The 21,096-nt window shown below is 40.3% G+C and overlaps 1 long non-coding RNA gene across 3 annotated transcripts; it reads left to right on the forward strand.

Moving 5' to 3' along the window:
- The first annotated feature begins 7,965 nt into the window (after positions 1-7,965).
- LOC148017702 (uncharacterized) lies at positions 7,966-20,326 on the forward strand. 3 transcript variants are annotated; one of them, XR_015687732.1, is made up of 8 exons: positions 7,967-11,155; positions 11,549-11,783; positions 11,886-11,978; positions 12,398-12,488; positions 18,816-19,226; positions 19,407-19,794; positions 19,903-20,004; positions 20,103-20,326. It is a non-coding gene; the product is annotated as an uncharacterized LOC148017702 (long non-coding RNA). The 3 variants fall into 3 exon arrangements; XR_015687730.1 differs by having other exon boundaries at positions 7,966-11,783; XR_015687731.1 differs by lacking the exon at positions 12,398-12,488 and having other exon boundaries at positions 7,966-11,783; positions 20,103-20,325.
- Positions 20,327-21,096: the final 770 nt, after the last annotated feature.

Here is a 21,096-nt window from a genome sequence, read left to right on the forward strand (position 1 = left end):
TTACATTAGGAAGAGAGAATGGAAAAAGAGGAGGAAATTAATATATCTCAAGAAGAGTAGGAATATGCATGAGGTTGCTTATCAAAGGTGAGATATACTATCAATTAATTTGTTTCTAGTTATATTTTATATAATAAATTGACATATTTGATTTTAATCTTTTACTACTAGTGCACATTATTCAATGCTATTTGGTGTGAGGGTAAACATCTTCGAACTCAACGTATAGATGAAAAGAGAAATACCCAAGATTGTGGTGTCCTTGCTCACTTCAAGGATGCCAATGGTACCATGGAAGGTTATTGTGGCTTGATCCAAGATATTCTGAAGCTTGACTTCAAACAATTCTTTATATATGTACTGGATGTGAAGTGGTTTAAAGAAGTGGTAACAAATGGTGAGCATTGCACAATCAGACGTCATCCAAGTGGTTTTGTAATCATTGGCTCTACAAAATCTCACCAAAACAAGAATGACACATTAGTACTACCTCAACAATGCGAGCAGATATATATGTAAAAGCTAATTTTTTAATATGTATACATGTGATACATATACACAATATAATAAGTATTTAAGTTTCTTGCTTTTGTTATTCAAATGTAGGTTGTGTATCATCCAATGGTAAACAATAACTGATAGTGGTATGTCATTCCTATATCTAATCGTTCACAACCAATATATGGTAATATTACCGACATAGAGATAGCAGATGATAATCCAACAATTAATGATGATGTACATGATGACACCATAATGACTGATATGCGTGATATAGTACAAGGTGAACCTCGCGAGGATGTTCAAGGAAACACATAAGAGAACAATAATGTGGTTGATGATGATGAAGTTATTGAGCAATATAGTAACACATCTGATAGTGAGATAGACTTATTTGTTTCGTTACCTCTTGGTAACATAGACCTAGAAGTAGATAGTTTAGCAAGGGCTGATCTCATTGAAGATGAGATGGATCATTCACTATAACATACTTAATTCGCTTAATGATTCAATGTGTATTAATAATTCTATGGAAAATATCATGCTCACATGTGCATACTCAAGAATCAATAGTCAAGTTTAAAGCTAAATTGAATTTTTCATAATAAAAAGAAAGTATTTTTTATCATCTTCAAGTAGAGAAATTACGAGATACATGCAATGCTTGCTACTAATTGCATAATAATATTTGTGTCGCTTGCCGCTAATTACTTATATCAGGCTTGTCAACTGGAGGAACTACCATTCATTAGAGAACAATGCAAAAATAATTATTAACTCTGGTTTTTTATTATATTAAGTCCAATTTTAAGTGGTTAAATAATTATGCGTCTAAAAACGCGTCTATATCCACGTCTATTTACACGCTCGTTTACACGCACATATAGACGCAATTATAGATGCGCCCGACTTTGCACGTCTAACATGCACGTCTATGCCTTGTTTCTGTTGTGGTGATAGTATGCACGCATACCAATACATCTTCTAAGCTCATGGATATTTCTAGGTACTGGCCATGGCTTTATTGCCTCTAACTTTTCAGGATCCATACGGATGCTTGATTTCGGATGCCTGATTCAGAGATAACATGACTAAGAAATTGTATCTCTTTCAAAAAGAACTCACTCTTTTTAAGGTTTATGAAAAGTTTATTATCTCTCAAAACTTGAAATATAACCTCAAGATGCTTCTTATGTTCCTCAATGCTTTTGGAGTAGACGATGACATTGTCGAAGAATACTCCTGTATAAGCTCTATTGGGTCTAAATAAATTGTCCATCATCCGGTTGAAAGTAGCAGGTGCATTAGTAAGACCGAATGGCATTACTAGATATTCATACAACTTGAAGCCAAACACAGTACGAAAGGCTGTCTTGTGAATATCTTCAGGCATGATGCAAATCTAGTGATAGTCACTTTTAAGGTCTATTCTACTAAAGTAGATAGAACCTTGCCATTTATCAAATAGATCCTCTATCTTAGGAACAAGAAATCTATTCTTTATGGTTATCTTGTTTAACGCTTGATAGTCGACACACATCCTGTATGTGCCATCTTTCTTGTGTACTAATAACACCGACGAACAAAAAGGAGATGAACTTGTCTGTATCATGCCATTTCAACCAGTTCATTCACCTACCGCATTATCTCCTCTTGTTGAACTTGCGAAACTCTATAAGGAGGCTCATTTGGTGGAGAACTTCCCAGAATTAGATCAATACTATGATCATCTATTCCTCTTTTGGGAGGCATTTTCCCATTCCTGAATATATCTTGAAACTCTTTTAAGAAATTGGACAACTCCCATTCTTCTTTAGTTTCAACTTTAGACCCATTTGAAACACATGCATTCACTCCAGACTCTTTGACAAAAACCATGTAATAAGAAATAGAATTCTTTATTACTTTGTCAAAAGAAGATGGATTTACAACTGGTATAGTGCTTCCAGCACTATTGCATGTAAGTGCATAATCCTTGCCTCTATAACTAAAGAGGACTTTTCTATCAGGAAACTTCATATGAGCACCCATACGATCAAATCATGGAGTGCCAAGAATCACATCTTCATGTTTGAGTGGCGAGATGAAGAAGTCTTCCTTATCCACATAGCCTTGAATGTGAAGTTGTAGTTTCCCTATGAGAGGAGTAACAGAAAATTCTTGCCCCTTGAAGGCACCATCGGCTTGGATAGTATATCCCATCTCAAAATCATGAATGCCCAATTTAGTAGCCAATTTAGTACAGATGAAATTGTGTGTGGAACCAAGATCAAAGAGGATTAGAGCATCAAGCTCTCGCACTTTGCCCCATGCATAAGACAGAGATAAACCTTTAGAGTGTCCATCCTCCTTTAAGACTTCCACTTCGGAGGCCTTAGGAGTTTCACTCTTCTTTGTCCTCTTTGGACACACATGAGAAACATGTCCTTGTTGACCACATTTAAAACACTTGTTGTCTTTGCAGTACTGTTCCATCTCCTTAGGAGAAAGCTTTGCTTGGCCCTTGTAGCCTTTCTCCTTTGTTTTGGCCTTCTTAGAATCGGGAGCCTTGGAAGCATTTGGCGTTGACGCGCCCTTCCCCTTGTGCTCACCCAATTCTTTCACCTCAGGGGGACAAGGATGCTTCTTTCCCCCTTGTTGAAAGTGAATCTGCGAAGAGACAATAGTATGGCGAATCACGGCCGAAATTGTCTTAGGCCTCTGTGAGTTCACATACTCACTGAGTCATCTCCTTGGAAAGTCCAACACAAAATTGCTGCTTTTATTCCGCGAAGTGGATTCGTTTAAAGACAGTAGCCTAATTAAGATGCAAGTCCCAAAACTTGTCGATGTATTTGTGGATAGTTTCATTGGGCATCATCTTCAAGCTTCACCATGCCGTAAGGACCTTGTCCTTAGCGTCGCTTGAGAGGAACTGCTTCATGATGTATGCTCTAAATGCCTTCCAAGTCCTTGGTGCTCTACCTTGAGCACGCAAACTTGCCCACCATTGGCATGCCGACTTTTGAAAGTGCATGGCTACATTTTGGAGCTTTGAGAATTCCATAAAACCCTCATCTCTCACAAGGGACTTTTAATCAATCCCTATATAGGAAATCTTGTGAAATGTAGGAAATGTTGCAATATTTCCTATGTGTGTACGCATGTATTCCCTATGTACAACTAGGAAATCACATTTCCCACATCTAATAGTAGGGAATTAAAGGTCAATATAGACTATTTCCTACATTCTTTTAAAATTCCCTATGTAAGAGTACACATGAATGTTATTCCCTACTTCTCCTTGTAGGGAATCATAGGTCACTATGAAGATTTCCTATGTTATCTCTAAATTCCCTATATAACAGAATTTTGAAAGAGTGCCATTTTCTAATTGTAATAGTAGGAAACTATAAGTACATAGAGAATTTCCCACCTTCTCTCAAAAATCTCTATATGGGAGATTATAAGAAATTCAAGCTTTGATCTAGCTCGTAAACACAAATCAAAATTAATGAAATTAGAAGTAGCCATATGAAGGTGATCCTAGATTTTCTAACCCCTAGACACATATGAACATGTTGCATACACACGTGCCTACATTTACATGTGCACACATACACACAGAAACACAAGTGTACATGCTTACATGTGCACATGATAGACACACACACATGCAAGCCTCTTTAGTTTTAGTCACAAGGCCATATCTAAATATAGTCATGGGCTTATTTATCCCTCAAGTAAGTTACTCGTGAATATATGTGTGCATCACATGGGTTCAAAATAAGGTATTTTTAAAATAACATTTTTATACATTTTTTATATATAGAAGGTTGTAATATAAAGGGGTTATTTACAAATTGAATAGAAAAGGGTTATGTTTTGTTCAAGAAAAATTCATAGATTAGGATATTTATAAATAGGCCATGAATGCATGTGATGTAGAGGATATACATATAGTAACTTCCTCGAGGTTTATCCTAGCACTAAATGTTTGAAATGACCACCATGTTGTAGAAAAATGAGGCCTCAAACCAAGTAGTTACATACCTATTTTGTGCAACATTACTCTCTTTTCTCTAACTTTTTTCGGTGATATAACCATTTAATGCCTATGTTTTGATATTTCATGTAGACATAGAATATTGTATTATGGCATACATGGCAATGTTTGGATTAAAAACCTAATAGATCTTCATGCATGCCTTAAATAAATTTTTCTACAAATCATGGTTATAAGGACAATAGTAAAATACTCATCCTTGCAAGCTTGGACATGTCAATGTAAACATAATCTTGGTCTAGCACTCTATGACCCTTGGATGAGAAACCATCAAGATTTTGAATGGTTATAGTGTTTGGACTAATGACCTAGATGGTTTAAATGGTCCAATTTTTTTGAGATATCCTATTACTCTTGTTAGAAAAGAATGTATAACTTCTTTAAATGAGAAAGATGGTGCTTGCCTTTGACTGCCATAGTGAAAACAAGTGTCCAATGAGCCATAATCTTCCTTTAGTAGTTCTTAAAATAGCAAGACACATATGTTGTATACTCTAGATTACTCAAAAACCATGGGATCTCCTAGTAACGCCCCTTATGGACTAACTTTTAGAGGTCCCTAGAAAGGAGGAGTTACACTATATGACTATTGCAACCATAAAAAGGAAAAATACAAAATACAAAGCAACATAGTTCAACAATCCATTGTGATGGCTTGGTTTGTAGTCATTGTAATAGAGCAATTCTCTAAATGAATGTAAGGATGGCACTATAAGCTTGGGTAGGGCCATAGCCATAAATAAGAACTCCACATTTTCTTCTTTATCACAATTCATTCTAGAGTGACGATGCTAGCAAAAATCCATTTTTGAGCTATATCCATGTAATTCGTAAGGAACCTAAGCATATAAACTAAGACAAAAGTGTTTGCCATTTGGATCAATGCTTCAGAATGACTAAGGGCCATTTCATATTCATTCAGGGACAAATGTGTGCAACAAAGCCCTTAATTGAGGTTGCAATTATCCAATGGGGGATAGAACTATCTTAGTGTTGCTAAATTTGGCACGCAAGAGGTGAGTGGATAGTTTTCTATAGTACACAAAAAGAAGTGGCTAGCCATTGCCACCAATAAAATGCATGCAAGCATCCAAACAAATTTGAAAGCAGGAGCACCCAAATCATGTTTGATCTACCTTTCATTTATTTTTGTTTATGCATTCTAATGTGTTTGTTCATTTGGACATCTATGAAACCTTCCTAAGCCAACAATGTTTCTCAAGGTGATCAAGTTCATGAGTCAACTTTGGCTCTTTACATGCGTAGCCTAATATGTCTAACCAACAAAGCACCATTCCAAGTCTATCTCATAACCTAGTACATCTAGCCAAGATTATATAGAGCACCATTCCAAGGCTATTCATAAATCACACTTGTTGGCTTGTGGGGGCTAAAATCTTACAATTATCAAAAGTACTCCTCAATCGCTTCAATATTATAGTGTTAGGAGCTGAAAATGGATCCCATTGGGTTTCATGTGCTAATGGAGCCCTAAAAGGAATTTGTCGTTATTAAAGGTAGATTATGTGCTCTCAGATCCACTTTAATTTTCTAGCAAAAAAGGGCATGAGAAGTGGGCAAATTTATTGGTATAGTTGTTCTTGATCTACATCTAATATATTCAACAATCAATTTTTTGCATGTCTTTACTGATATGTAGATAGTTGAGGTATATATTTTTTTATTTGAACCTTCAACAAATTTTCAACCTCTTACTAGTTGTACGATAATTCCACTATGCATCATCAGGCTAGAGGAAATTGAAAAAGAAAAACAAGGGTCCCTCTTCTTGGATAAGATAGGAAGGAACAGATTGTGGTGGGTCCATGAAAACCTTGATTAGGGGCTACTACTATCTTTCAAGGGAGGCAAATGATATTCTGGACTTGCATTGAGAAGAAGACCATGGTGAAGAAGGTGACCAAACTATGAAAAGAGGTTGATACAAACAAAACTAGTAATTGCAGCAAATCATTAGCAGAAGGATGGATAATGTCTTGTGAAATCAAGATAAATAGAGTGTTGCAGTAGGCTGAACCTGGTTGGGCTTCTCTTGCATTGTACAACCTCACATGCAAGTATTTATTTCTACCATAAGGGAATCTCTTTAAAAATACATGCAAAGCATCATCCACAAGTAGAGAGCAAACATAGTGTAAGGATAAAGATGATCTATTCTACCTTGCTCCATGTCATGTTTGGTGATAGCCACTTGAAATCTAACCCAATGGTATTTGTTCCATATTTCCCTTGCTAGCATGTGCAGTCCTTATATGTAATCCACAAAGACATTTGTTAAAAAACTTGGTATTGAAGGCTAAGTTTTAAACCTAAAGTCTAAAGAAAGTTTAAAGTTTTTGTATGTGAAAGTTCCCATATAGGCTATACCTTGAGCCAAACGAATTAAAATAATCAAACTTTAGCTTATCACTTGTTTGCATATAAAGTAGAGCATATAGGCTCCACCTCTCAATACAGCATATAAAACACAAGTGAAGGGATAAGCCAAAAGTGGAAAATAAAAATTTCACTCTATTTCTACTAGGTATAGATTGGAATGAATGATGAGCATATTGGAGAAATGATTTCGCAAATATCTGGTGGACAAATGGTTAATGGATATTGGTGCACCCTGATGTGCACAAAGAGAGAATTTTCTTCCCATGGATCTGTATGGTGAGTTCCAGCACAACTTTATTTATTTGTTGTTGCTGTAAACATCGATTGACCTTGGCATTACTGTGCAACATATTGACATGGCTTGAGGATGCTAGAAGGTTGCTGCTACTGCATTGCTTTTTGCATTAACCAATGGCCATACATTCGGGGCTCACATCTGGAGGAACACGATCTTAGATGTTTCTTTTGGATCAAATGATGTATGGTGTATCACCACCATCCTTGCTTCTTTCAAGTTGCAAATGAAAGGTTCCATGGTAGTAAAAGGGGAAAATTTCTTATGTTTGGTAGGTAGGCAGGAGATTATTCTAGTAGAAGGATAGAAGAGGACCATAAGTCATCTTCAAGCAAAACAACTCGTGTTTCCATTCACAGGCACCTTTGACTGATTTCCAACATGTAAGTGGACTTAAGATCTTTTTTCTTTGTGCACGAATTTTTCAAATAGTGATACATATTGTTGAATGCACTATTCAAGGTAGCAATTCAGAGTAAATTTTTAAACAGTGATACACTTGGATATGGGGCTTACAAAATAAGGCTGGTAATCAATATGTCCTAGATCTCGACATGGTCTTGGGGATATTCATGTGGTGAGCAATAGAGCAGCAACCTGGAACTTGCAAGTCTGTAGATAGATATTAGCAGCAACTTATGAGTATGTAGAAGAGTCAATAGAAAATTTTTAGCATTGCAGTGGGAGCTGTGCATGAGCACACTTTAACCAAAAAATTTAGTCTATAGATAGACCGTACATATACCTTATAACACGGTAGCAGGTGGAAGAATCAGAAGGCGATGTAGCATATGATGATTCTGCTGCCGTCCTCCCCTCACCCCTCCCTCATGGACTCCTCCTGCAGTAGCCCCTCCCATGGCCTCCTCAAAGGCCTCAGTCGTGACCGTGATCGGCCCCGTTCTGCTGGCCTTGCCGGCCGCCACGACGACCTCAAGCGCTCCACCCCCTCCCGTGACCGCGAGAATGGAGGAGCCTTGCACGAGTGAGGCAGCAGTGACAGGGCCTCGTCGGAGGAGATGCTGATCAGCTTGCCTGCCTCTCGGTCCTTTGTCGACCGCGATGGCAAGGACAGGGGCGAGGAGGGGGGCGAATTCAGAAGGAAAGGGCATGGCACTGAGAAGGAAGGCGGGGACGAGTACGAGGACAGCTCTGACAGAGCGGACAGAAGCCGCAATGCCTTGAGAAAGGTGTCGATCCACGAGCATTTCGATAGACACTACCCCGAGAAGTCCTATGCGGCAGAGCGTGATAGATCTGAGAAAAGTGATGGTACTGCAAGGATCAGGGTTGAAGAGTCTTCACTAAGGGTTCCGCCCTTCCGCCATAGCCACGGAGCTTTGGCTTTTTGTTAAAAGATATTTTCATCATCTGTCAACACCATCACTCTCCTTCTTCATCCGTCAACACCGTCACTCTCCTCCTCACAGCGAGATGCGGGGCATCGATAAACCTGGCCAGAGCTGTGCGTCGGCACAACGACTGGCTCCCGCATTCGACGATCACCCTGGCTCCCGCATTCGATGATCACCCTTCTTCTTATGTACAGAGCTGAGAAAAGGCCTCTGTTCTCTTCCGCCTGTGATAGCCAGCTCTACAGGGCCTTTCCTTCGTGAGTGGAGATGGTGGCTTCCACAGGATGGAGCAAACTGGAGGACCTCGTGGAGAATCTTAGCTCGCTTGACATGATTGCCAGACTCAAGGCTCTTCGGGATGTCAAGAACCAGATTATTGGCAATAAGACCAAGAAACTTTTGTACATCAAGCTAGGGGCTGTACCTCGAGTGGTGGAGATACTGGCCAACGACACAAAGACACCATTGTTGGTACAGTCTGCTACTGCTATTGGGAGTTTTTGCATGTGGAATTGAAGCTGGTGTAAAGGCTGTTCTGGATAGCGGTGTTCTTAACCAGGTCAAATCCTGTCAATGAATAGGCTCTTTTTCCAACATTCATCAGGTCAGGATACTTCTTCTATTGGCTTCACTGGATCTGGTGAGGAAACCAGGTCAAATCCTGTCGGAGGTGATGGTCCCTTTCAGCAGCAACTTGCAAGTAGATTTGTGGAAGTTGATACTCTGTCACACAGGGACAACTTCAATGGTACTGATTTGTGTGGTGAAGGGGGCTGTGACATGATCCTAGAGACTTCGTGAGTAGGAGGCCCAACGTCAAGATTTGTGGAAGTTGATACTCTGTCACACAGGGACAACTTCGATGGTACTGATTTGTGTGGTGAAGGGGGTTGAGGCCCAATGTCAAGATGTTACTTATTTGCTGATATTGCAAATTTTCTTGCTCAACGTTGGGTTGATGCCATCTCATCTTCTGATTCAGTAGTGGTGGCGGTATATTTGGGTGAAAGTGAACATCTCCCAAGATTGTCTGCAAGATCTGGGAATGCTAGTCCAGAGAATCTGCAGCAGGGCTGATTACATCTGGGTTTGTCATGGTAGATGACAATTTGCAGATCTGGGAATGCTAGTCCAGAGAATCTGTAGCAGGGCTGATTACATCTGGGTTTGTCATGGTAAACGACAACCTGGGTGAAAGTGAACATCTCCCAAGATTGTCTGCAAGATCTGGGAATGCTAGTCCAGAGAATCTGCAGCAGGGCTGTTTACATCTGGGTTTGTAATGGTAGATGACAACCTTCGCACGAGAATGTTGAGGTTTTAAATTTCATGTTGAACATGGTTCCAGAAAGCTGATATTGCCATGCTTCATGATGATCGTCCTCGTTCATTATTATGATCGTCCTCGTTCGTTATTCCATTGATGAGCGTCTATATTCCAGCTGATGATACATTGTTTCAGTTATATTCTTTCCAGCTGATGAGGGTCTATATTCTCGTGCGAAGGTTCAATACTAAGCCCCAGCCTTGCAAATACGATCCAAAGCAGGAATGTGCCCTAGCTCTCTTTACAGCAAATTTCACTACAGTTGCATTTATATTGGGAGCTTTGACGTCCATAATGTCAGGATTTTTGGGCATGATGATCGCAACATATGCGAATGCTCGCACAACTTTGGAAGCCAGAAAAGGGATAGGCAAAGTATTCAAAATCGCCTTCCAATCAAGTTCGGTGATGGGTTTCTTACTTGCTGCTAATGGCCTCATAGTTTTATACATCACTATAAAACTGTTCCAGCTTTATTGTAAGGATGATTGGGAGGGCCTTTTTGAGGCCATCACTGGCTATGGGCTTGGATGCTCATTCGTGGCTCTATTTGAAAGGGTTGGAGGTGGAATCTATACCAAAACTATGGATGTTGGAGCAGATCTTGTTGGAAAAGTAGAAAGGAATATCTGAGAGGACGATCCGCGAAATCCAATGATCATTGCTGACAATGTGGGTGATAATGTGGGAGATATTGTTGGAATGGGTTCAGATTTGTTTGGCTCCTTTGCTGAAGCTTCTTGCGCAGCTCTTGTTGTGGCTTCCATGTCATCATTTGGGACAAATCATGACTTCACTGCTATGTGCTTCCCTCTACTCATTAGCTCTATGGGCATTGTGGCATGCCTCATCACAACCTTGTTCGCAACTGATGTGTTCGAGATCTCAAATCTAAGGGATATTGAATCTCTCCACAAGAAGCGCAGCCGTAGTATAGACTATGAGGCCGCGAAGGCTTTCAAGATGGACAGATTCCTCAACCATAGGACTTCTTCAAAGTCCAACTTGCGGCATCAACAGCCCCCAGTTGACAGCACTTTGGGGGAGCGCTTTCTCAGATTGGTCTCTGTGATCCGCACTTTGGGGGAGCGCTTTCTCAGATTAGAAGAGATGAAACTGCAGATGCAGAGAGTCTGAGCGATTTCGTGATGATCTGGAGGCCAGGCGTACAAAGATGTTCCTAGAGTCCCAGAAGCAGATTGCTGAGATGTTTGCTTGGGCTCTGAGCAGCAGTAAGAAAACTGATGAGCTCTTGCTGATGATTGTCGGTATTTTGTTCATCATTTGATTATTCTAAATGTTTCTTTCTTCTAGCTGATTTTTGGCTCTTCATGCTACGTTTCATATCATTTCATCTATATTACAGCTAATGCGTTGAAATTATTCCACGCTTTGTTTATAAGAAATGTTTCGAGCTGATGGGATGATATTTCATTTCATTCTTATTCCAGTTGTTGATATGTTTCAGCTGATGTTTCATTATTATTCCAGCTGTTGAGTTGTTCTAGCTGATGTTTCATTGTTTCCAGTTGTTGTTTGTCTATTTTTAGTTGATTCGTCTGTTCAAGCTTATGTTTATTCTACTTGATGTTTTATCTATTCTAGCTAAGGAGTTGATGTTGCAGCTAATGTGTGCTCACTTGATGCACTTCTGAGATTCCACTTCCGGTGTCTCGTGTCTCTCTTCTCTTCTCTCTTCCTCCGTTCCTCGTCTCCCTCGCGCGTTGTTCAACAGGAAGTCTGTAAGATGCTTCAAACCAGAAGGAGAAGTTGGTGAGCCCATAAAAGTATGAACAATGAATTCCTTGTTTTCACATGCTCAATTTACTATCAGATGGTGTAAAGAACAAGGCAAAAAAGGTATGCGTGTTTTGATGTTTTGATGTTTTACAAATGCGTGTTTTGATGTTTTACAAATGTCTCTTATGTTTCTAAACTTTGGTTTATTATGTGTACATAAAGGTAACAAAATCCCAAATGATGGTACAAGAGATAATGGAACAATGAAAGCTAAGGAGGTCATTGGCCCTAATGTCTCTTCAAATCACGATTCAGGTATATGTCTTTATTTCTACTAATCTTTGAAAATTACAATTTGTACATATTTTACATCTTGCTTTATTAGGTGATTCATTTTGAGATTAACTAGCTTTAATTAATCTCTTTGTCTAATTTAAAATGTTCATAGTTATTTATATTTTTAAACTTTGAGTAATTGTGTGTATATATATAAATATAGATTAAAGAACAACAAAAGGTGGGAAAAGAGGTAATGTAAGAAAGGGAGATCAGGAGGTTACTTGCAATAATGTTTCTTCAAGTCAAGATGCAAGTACCAACTTTAAGGATAAAAAACTTGTACAAATTTGGTGACCCAAATTGATACAAAATATCTAATTACTTTCTTTTGTGTTATTGAAAATTTTCATAATCTTGTATTATCGTGAACTTTGGTTAACTCTATGTATATATAGGTAAACAAGTTACTAAAGATGACACGAGACAATGCAAGAAAGGAAGACATTGAGATTGCTTGCCTTAACACTTCTTCAAGCCAAGAATCAAGTATTACCAGCTTTCTTATGTTGATAATGAGTCATTTTTTGAAATGGTTATACTAACTAATGATATTTGATCACTTGAGTATCAATAGGAGTGATACGCATACCATCATATGATGATATCTATCGGCCACCCATGTTGAAATTTAGAGAAGAGGGTAGACAAACATTTATTACTTTGCAACATATTGGAGATTTAAGGGATAAAACAATCAAGACACACATGTTGCTTAATTAGTTTTTAGTTCTATGCTACTTTAAAATTATTTTCATTTTTCTTTTGGTTGCTAGAAGTAGATGTTGATGTTTTAATTTGTTTAATCTATTTTGATCATTAGATGTATGTTATTGATCCTTACTTAGAAATGATGACATTCTCTATATAATTTTCTAGTTAAAAATTTATTGTGCAATTTCTTGTTTGATTTTAGCATGTCTAAGAGGAAGAGCAAAGTAGATAAAGTGATAAGAAAAAAAGAGAATTTCCACGGAATTCCCTAGTTGAAAGTACATATAAGTAGGGAATGTAAAAAATAGGAAAAATGAGAGATTTCCTAGTGAGAGTACCTAGGGAATCACCTCTAGAAAAATTTTCCTATATATGAAATATTTCCTATATAGGAATTATTCCCTACATAGAAAATTTTGTATTTTCCTATGTAGGAAATATTTCCTACATAGGAAAGGTCTTATGTGATTTCCTACTTGCTCTCACTAGGAAATGTCCCATTTTCCCTAGTTTTTACTTTCTCCACTTATATGTATTTTCAACTAGGGAATTCCATGGGGAATTCTCTTTTTTTCCTATATGGGGATCGATTGAAAGTTCCTTGTGTCTGAAAGTCGCATCATATTGTTGAATGACGGCTAACACTTTGTCCGTAGCTCCAAAAGTTTCATCATAGGTCATGAAAGTGATATTCTTGTCTCCTTTGAACTTCCGATATCTACGTTTTGATGAGGCTTCATTGCCGCATAACTTCTCCTCTTTCGTCTTCCTTTATACCGCTTTGATGAAGAGTCAGATCCCTCATCATCGGTGGAAGATGGTGGAGACGAAGATGATCCATGATCAGAAGAGGAGGATGATGAAGATGGAGAAGACAGAGTCTTCCTTTCATCCTTGGTCTCCCTCTTTGCAGGTTTATGCGCAGGAGTATTAGATGACCGCTTCCTCATTACATGAGTTGGCGATCTCCTACTAGCCCGCGGCCGTCTCGGAGCCACATCACTATCAGAAGTAATGGGAGAGTCACTCCCATACTTCTCCTTAGATAGCAAAGGATGCATAGCGTCCTCTTGTTCTCTTCGTTGCGAGGTATCCGCATGCACAATGTTCGATCCATGATGACCTTCTTCCTGGCATAAAGAAGTCAGATTAGGAGTTCCACGAGGGGGCCACTCCAAATCTCCTTCTTCTTGGCCAATGGGAGATTCACGCAACATTTGTTGCATGTGATTACAAGTCTCCATTTGCATGTCCGGATTGCGCATGGCTTCTCGAAGCTTTGTAACCAACTCGTTGCTCACTCTTCTACCTTCGTACACGAGCAAAACATCTTGAGCAATGATAACATTGTCTATGTTTCTTTCATTTGGATGATGTTGTGCCATGATTTAGGGTTCCTTTATTAATGTAGCTTTTCTTTAATCCCCTTCTTTAGCACTAGAACTCTAGCTATCTCAACCCTTATCCCTCAGAAGAGATGCTCAGACACTCACACATGTGGTTTACTACTTTGTCAATTATAAAGAGTGGAGAGGAGGTCTTGACAATGTGGACGTCTGTGCGGGATAGCTCTTGCTAGGCTTCTTATAGCTCAATAATGGTTAAGCCATAGGCAAGCTACAAGGGACTCCATTATTAAAACTAACGCTCTCAATGGTGTGCACCATACCTCACTGAAGTGAGTGCCGATTCTGATAGCAAGTTCGTGTCTCACGTACCCTACTATAATCCACAACTTTAACATTTTTGTAAACTTACCCAAGAATCCCCCTTCTTGAGAAAGAAACAAGAAACCAAAGCTCTGAAACCAATGTCAAAGATTTTTCCAATTTAATAGACTCTTTTTTATGCGCAACTAGTGGAAGTAATGGTTGCATATGTGAAAGAGAGCTTTCCCATTAAGAAAGGTTTATTTTGAGAGTAGCAAAGAGAAGAGTGTGAGGCTGATGGCTTGCATAGCATTCATTATTTCCCTTAAATCAACATTTTAGCATCATTATAGCATCATTATCAACATAACATAAACGAGAACAATCGCAAAACGACATTGTGCATAGAGGACCGAATTCTTGGAGCTGGTCCCCCCTCTAAAGTCTTAAGTCTTTGTATTATTAAGCTCCACGAGCTCTTTCAATAATACAACTTAGTGTGCAAGATGCATGCATGCAATATATGGAGACACAAAGCTTTTACCATCTCCCACTCCGTCGAAGGTAATGGCTTCCATCTTGTCGCACGCAATTGCTACCGCAAGCTCCACTTGAATCTTCTCTCTGTAGATGCAACAAGGGTACCACCATGCCTCGTTCGGATCAGCAATTTACTGGTTTAGACCAGTAAATCCACCTCAAAGAGCGTGTTGTAGAGAGAGAAATAGAAGCAAATAGACTAGTCTAGTGGTGGTAGACTAAGTATAACAATTTGGGGTTATCTTAGAAGTTAGCTCCTTACCATGTCGATACATTGCAGTCCGCAGATCTCTTGCGTCCAATAAGACGAGTTCATCCGCGCTCTATACAAATGCCATCCGAGATAACTAATTGTCTCATAGAAGGTGATAACTCTCAACCCCCTTCTATGGGTGAGAATGCTGGACACATGGACGATCCTCCTGCTTTTTTGGAGCCCGACTTAGAGGACATGATCGAATCATTGCTTCCAACGGACTCGGAATCCCAAGATCCTTTAATTGCAGAGGCTTCCATTCCATTGTATGATGGGAGTCGGGTATCCCGTTTGAAGACACTTCTTGCATTGTTGAGCATACAAACAAAGTATGGATGGAGCGATGCGAGTGTGATAGAGTTATTCATGTATATTATGATGTGTATGATTCTTTATTGAAAGCCGTTAAAATGTGCTATATAGCACTCTAATAACGTGCATCATTGCAATTTGTAGAACGTTGAAATCTTACATTTTGCCTATCTAAAACACAATGCCTGAGCCTCATGATGATGCAAGACAAGTGCTGTGAAAGCTAGGCATGGATTATAATTGCATTCATGCTTGCCCCAATTATTGTGTTCTCTTCCGGGGAGAGTTTGAATTGTTAGCCACATGTCCTAAGTGCAGTGCGGACAGGTATCGAAATGACTTGCAAGGACAGACTATTCCGTAGAAGGTTTTGAGGCACTTTTCGCTGATACCGCGTGTTCGTCACATTTTTCGGACCAAGAGTTTTGCAAATTTGACTACATGGCATGCGGAAAATCAATCCACCTCCTATAGTGTATGGCCCGTGGTCCTTGCTAACTACAATATACCGCCATGGCTTTCCACCAAGAAAGGACACCTTTTGCTCAGCTTGCTTGTGCCCGGACAATACAAAGTCAAGAATATGGATGTCTACCTCTCTCCACTGATTGATGAGCTAAAGGAGTTGTGGGAGGGAATTGTAGTGGAGGATATGAGCAAACATATTGGTAGGCGATCCGCAAGTATAAGGGCAATTCTTATGTGGACCATGCATGACTTTCCAGGTTATGGAGAATGCTTTGGTAAAGTGTGTTTTCTTAATTTGCTAATTTTCTTTGAGCGATGTTGGTATTATGACATGCCTCATTGTACATGTGTGTTCTGCAAGGCTAGTCACGTCAGGTTACCATGCATGTCCTCTGTGTGGACCAAGGTTGGATTCTCGTATATCAAAATCTATGAAGAAGATGGTATTTGAGGGACATCGGGCTTTTTTGCCAGAGGGTCATGTCATGAGAGAAGGATTTCTTGGTCGCCCTCCTACGAGAATGAATGCACTGAGTTGTTTTGATCACAGGATGGTGGACCAAGACTCGCTTCCCAGTGGAATGCGACGCTTCTCAATTTTCTATGAGCTGACTTATTGGAAAAAACTAAAGATTAACCACCTTTTAGATCCCATGCACATTTTTAAGAATGTGGGTAGCTTGCTATGGGACCACCTCACTGGGTAGTGAGACACACTAGGAGCGAGGATGGATTTGAAAGCAGTAGGAAAGATGGAACCATATTGGCCTGTAAGTGGCATCGACGATCGAGTGCAATTGCCACGCGCTCCTTGGGTTTTGTCTGGCAATGAAGTGCGACGAGTAAAGGAAAACATCAAGTCCTTTCACATGCCGACTGGCCTAATGCGTTCTCTCAAGACATCATCCACAAAGGATGACCAACTGACAGGACTCAAATCCCATGATTGGCATAAGATGTGTCAGGTATGTACGGTATGAGGCTGTGTATGGCATGATTCTACATATTAGATTTCAGAATCTTCGTTTGTTTATACACAATGTTAATTACATGGTTTTCACAGTTCGTATTGCCGATCGCAACCGCGGGGTCTTTGACATCAGAGGTACGGACAGCCATTTACAAATTGTTCGAGTTGGTTCAGTTTGTCTCCCAAAAAGAGATTCACACATCATTGATTGAATCCACGAAATGCATGGCAGTAGAGACTGCTTGTCTTTTGAAGAAGTGTCTTCCCACTAGCATGCTCACGATACAAACCCATCTTCTAGTGCATATTGTAGATGAATTGCAGGTTGCAGGTCCAGTCCATAGTCGATGGATGTTTTTCCTTGAACAGTTCATGAAGACCTTAAAGGGATTTGTGTGACAACGAGCTTGTCCTGAGGGTAGCATGATTGAAGGTTGGTTAGTGTCGGAGGCCTTGGTGTACATTTCTAAGTGGTTGTCCACTGTGGACCGGGACAAAGGCTTGATATGGTCACTTAAGGAGGATGATCGTTTGAATGGAGATGTCCTAGTGGGAAACGGAATAGAGAAGAAGATGGACACATCCATGGAGTCCAAGGTGAACCGATTTTGTATGCTGCATAGCGCTACGATGGAGAAGTGGTTGCAACGGTATGAGGATGCTCGCGCTGAGCGAGAGTCTGCAAGATCTGACTTTTGACGGAGTACGCGGCAACATCCCATTCGATATCGGAAGGGCTTAGAGGAGATGCCTCTACTCATGTCCACTAGATGGCTACATGAGGCCCTAACCAAAGCATCTCAAGATGGAGAAACAGTTACTGAAGACGAGTGGGACTTCTTACGTGGATGCAATCCCAAGGTATGGATGCAAACCCAACGTATGAAATCCCAAGAAATTACAATCTATACTGCAAATCGCAACTAATATACTTGTTCTTCTCCCAGTATAAGGTCCATAGTGCAGCATGGTCACGTGGACGACATTTCAAAGTAGAGCACATCGACAAGTTATGCTCGACAATGGACTGTGGAGTGATGGCAATGTTTGAGCAGGAAAGCCGACGACGTGCCACAGATCCAAACCATGTAGTTGCAGAGATGGAGTATTTCGAATGTTTACAGAGTATCCTTGTAGTGGACTATCGAAGTTTCTCCGTTACCATATTTGATGTGCAATGGTTCAAGGTTACTCTCGAAGGAGTAGGTGCAACTGTTCGGCGAGGGACGAGTGGCTATGTTGAGATTGACTCAACGAAGAAGTGGACCGATTTGAGTGATACATTTGTTTTGCCAAATCACTGTGAGCAGGTAAGCGTCCCTAACACTTGATGCACTTTAGCAATCTCAAAGTGGACTTTTATACTAATCGTAATATGGATCAGGTCATTTTTTTCCCTAATCCGCAACAACCTCAATGGTGGTATGTCATTCCCATGACATCTAGGAGTATCCCAGTGTTTGCCAGGACTCCCATACCGATCATAGAAGAGACACCTTTAATAGCGGCAATGATAGAAGGCATACAAGAAACTAGGATGAATTGACTGGAGGACCAAGACATCTCACCTATGGAGATAGAGGAGTCCCATGATGGGTTTTTTGAAAATGAAGCAGAGTCCTCATTTTATGGTGAATTTTGTATAGATCTTCCGGTGTATACTGAGCTATGTCAAGATGAGATTGTGGAACCCTAAACAAAAGTGACTCGATCAAAACGTTCCTCCCACTACATCATGTCCACTTTTTGCAAATCGGTTAGGACAGTTTGTATGTTTTTGGAGTATGGTGTTTTGTATTATCTAATTTTTTAAATTATTTTAAAATGAAGTCTTGCAAATTAAGTCTTAGTTTTATTATGTCTTGGAATTCATTATCTAATTGACTTAATTTTCCTTGTATGTGCAGGTTTAGGATTTGGGCACGGACGGTAGGATGAGCCGGGATTTTACAGATAACGACATTGACGTGATACTAGCGCATTTCTCACCGGAGCAGCTAGCACGATTAGAGATAGAGCCGATGCATAGCTTTCCCGTTCCACCTCAGCACGATCGGCAGACTCTAGATGGTCTGATGCTTCGGTCTCCAGTAGACGCAGTCATAGGTCTCGCTTTGCTTGAGAGTCATGTGGTAGAGGAGGAGGTAGCTCCTATTGTGGGGACGCAGATGCAGTCTCTCCCACTCGCACTGCCACCAGGGAGTCGACACCGTCTTTCACTAGCGGTGGCGGGCATACGTCTATTGCTTCCACTCCTTCACGCACCCCACCGATCACTCCCAGGGCCGACAAGAAGTACACGAAACCCACTCCTCCAGGTATGTATTTTCGCATGAAGATTTTTGTAGTAGCACTTATCAATTCAAATTGTGTTTGACACATTTGTATTAATGTCCTCAAAGTACCCGTTTGTAAAATCTTGCAAGTTACTCGTATCTCATAGATAAGGCCTCTGGCCATTTATACATGAATGATGATGGAAAACCTGTCATCTCTAGGATGCATGAGTTGTGCCAACAAGTATTTCGGCACAACATTACAGACAAGTGGAAGGAGATTCCAGATGCCAGCAAGGAGTACATAATTGATACATTGTATCGAGAGTTCCCTCAGCCCTCTAGCAATGATAGATTTTCGAGAGGGTGGATGATGACGCGTATGCGTGACTATCAGTTGCATAGGCGGTGTGATGCACGCGAAGCAGTCAAGCAGGGCAAATCGAAGCCGGAGTGGTTGGATACAGAGGACTAGAGTAATCTCCAGGATGAGGCGACATCCACTCCAAACAAGTGGAAGCATCAGAAGGACGCAACAAAGGCGCGCTTGGACGCAGGATCGGTGCATCACCTTGGTAGCGGCGGCCACGCAACATTCGTGGCAGATTTTGTAAGTATTAATAGGGTAGAGTACTCTAATTTAATGACATCCATATTGATGTATGTATTTCTAACATGAATCTCAAGTACGTTGTTTTTCAATGTTTGTGTGCCACAGCAAGGTTTTACGAATCGCGACCCGACTGCATTGGAGGTGACATATGGGGAGAAGCATGGTTTGAGTGCCTTGATCAAGAAGCTCTATGCTCGCGGAGGACCGGTAAGTAGTAATAAATATCATTCCTAATTTGAGAAATTTATCATTATATGTGAGTTTGTATTTGGTACTCACAATTATATATGCATTTGCTATTGTAGACTCCCTTCGATATGCCACTACAGCGATGAGACGAGTTTTATGATGCGGATGAGTCATAGAGAGCAGATTAGGCTACATAGGATTACTCCCCATCTTGTATTATGTATAGCATTATGGTCTCTATTTTCCATATGTAATAGCAAAGTATATATGATTCGGACTTCTATGTTGTAGCATGACTCCATATTTGCTTTGTTGCAGTAGCACTTCTTAATTTAAGTTCTGTTATTTTCTTTATCAATGCAGTGCACATTTCTATTAATTAATGTCATGAAAGTACTTGTTTGCAAAGTCTTGTAATTATTTGGGATTGATTGTCTAACTTCTTTGACAGCATGAATTGTCTCTTAGCCCTATGTGGCTCTAACTATGGCAAGGTTGCATCAGCAGCTCTGCCATAAAAAAAGGTTGCTTTTAAGCTCTCCATCTTCTCTCTTCATCTTCTCCTCCTCTATTCTCTTCTCTTGTCTCGCGAGTGGCTATGGAGGATGAAGCTCATGGGAGAGGGATTGAGGTTGCTTGAGCTTGCCTCAAGGATCATAGAGCTACCGATGTGCAAGAGAGAGGAGGGCACTCGATCGAGCATCAAGGTAAGCTCACTACACCCGTAAGGTAGGCATTGCGCGTCGGCTATGTGAGAGGTAGCCATGGCTGCTCGGTTCGAAACACTTGAGCAATAAGTGGTCCGTAGGTCTCGGGGTAGAGCTTGAAGCTCCCCTACATTTTGGTTCCGTTGCCGGGACAGATGGAATTGAGCCTTGAGCACCGCGCGCATCAGATCGAGCATGGAAGTAGGGTTTGCAGCCTGAACCAGTGCTCGAGATAACTAGGAGATTTAGGAGGTTTTAATCCGTGGAACATGTAAGTATTTGGGTTTGTTGGAAGCATTAGATTAGGAGTATTGTTCTGCATCTCTGTTTTTCATATTGCTTGCACTAGATTAACGTTAGATTAGGGTAAGAAAGAGAAAACAGGGGTTCTGGTTGCTACTGG

This window comes from Lygodium microphyllum, chromosome 21 (genome assembly GCF_053477565.2).
Source record: "Lygodium microphyllum isolate KBCC chromosome 21, Lygodium_microphyllum_v1.1.10, whole genome shotgun sequence".
NCBI classification, from domain to species: Eukaryota; Viridiplantae; Streptophyta; class Polypodiopsida; order Schizaeales; family Lygodiaceae; genus Lygodium; species Lygodium microphyllum.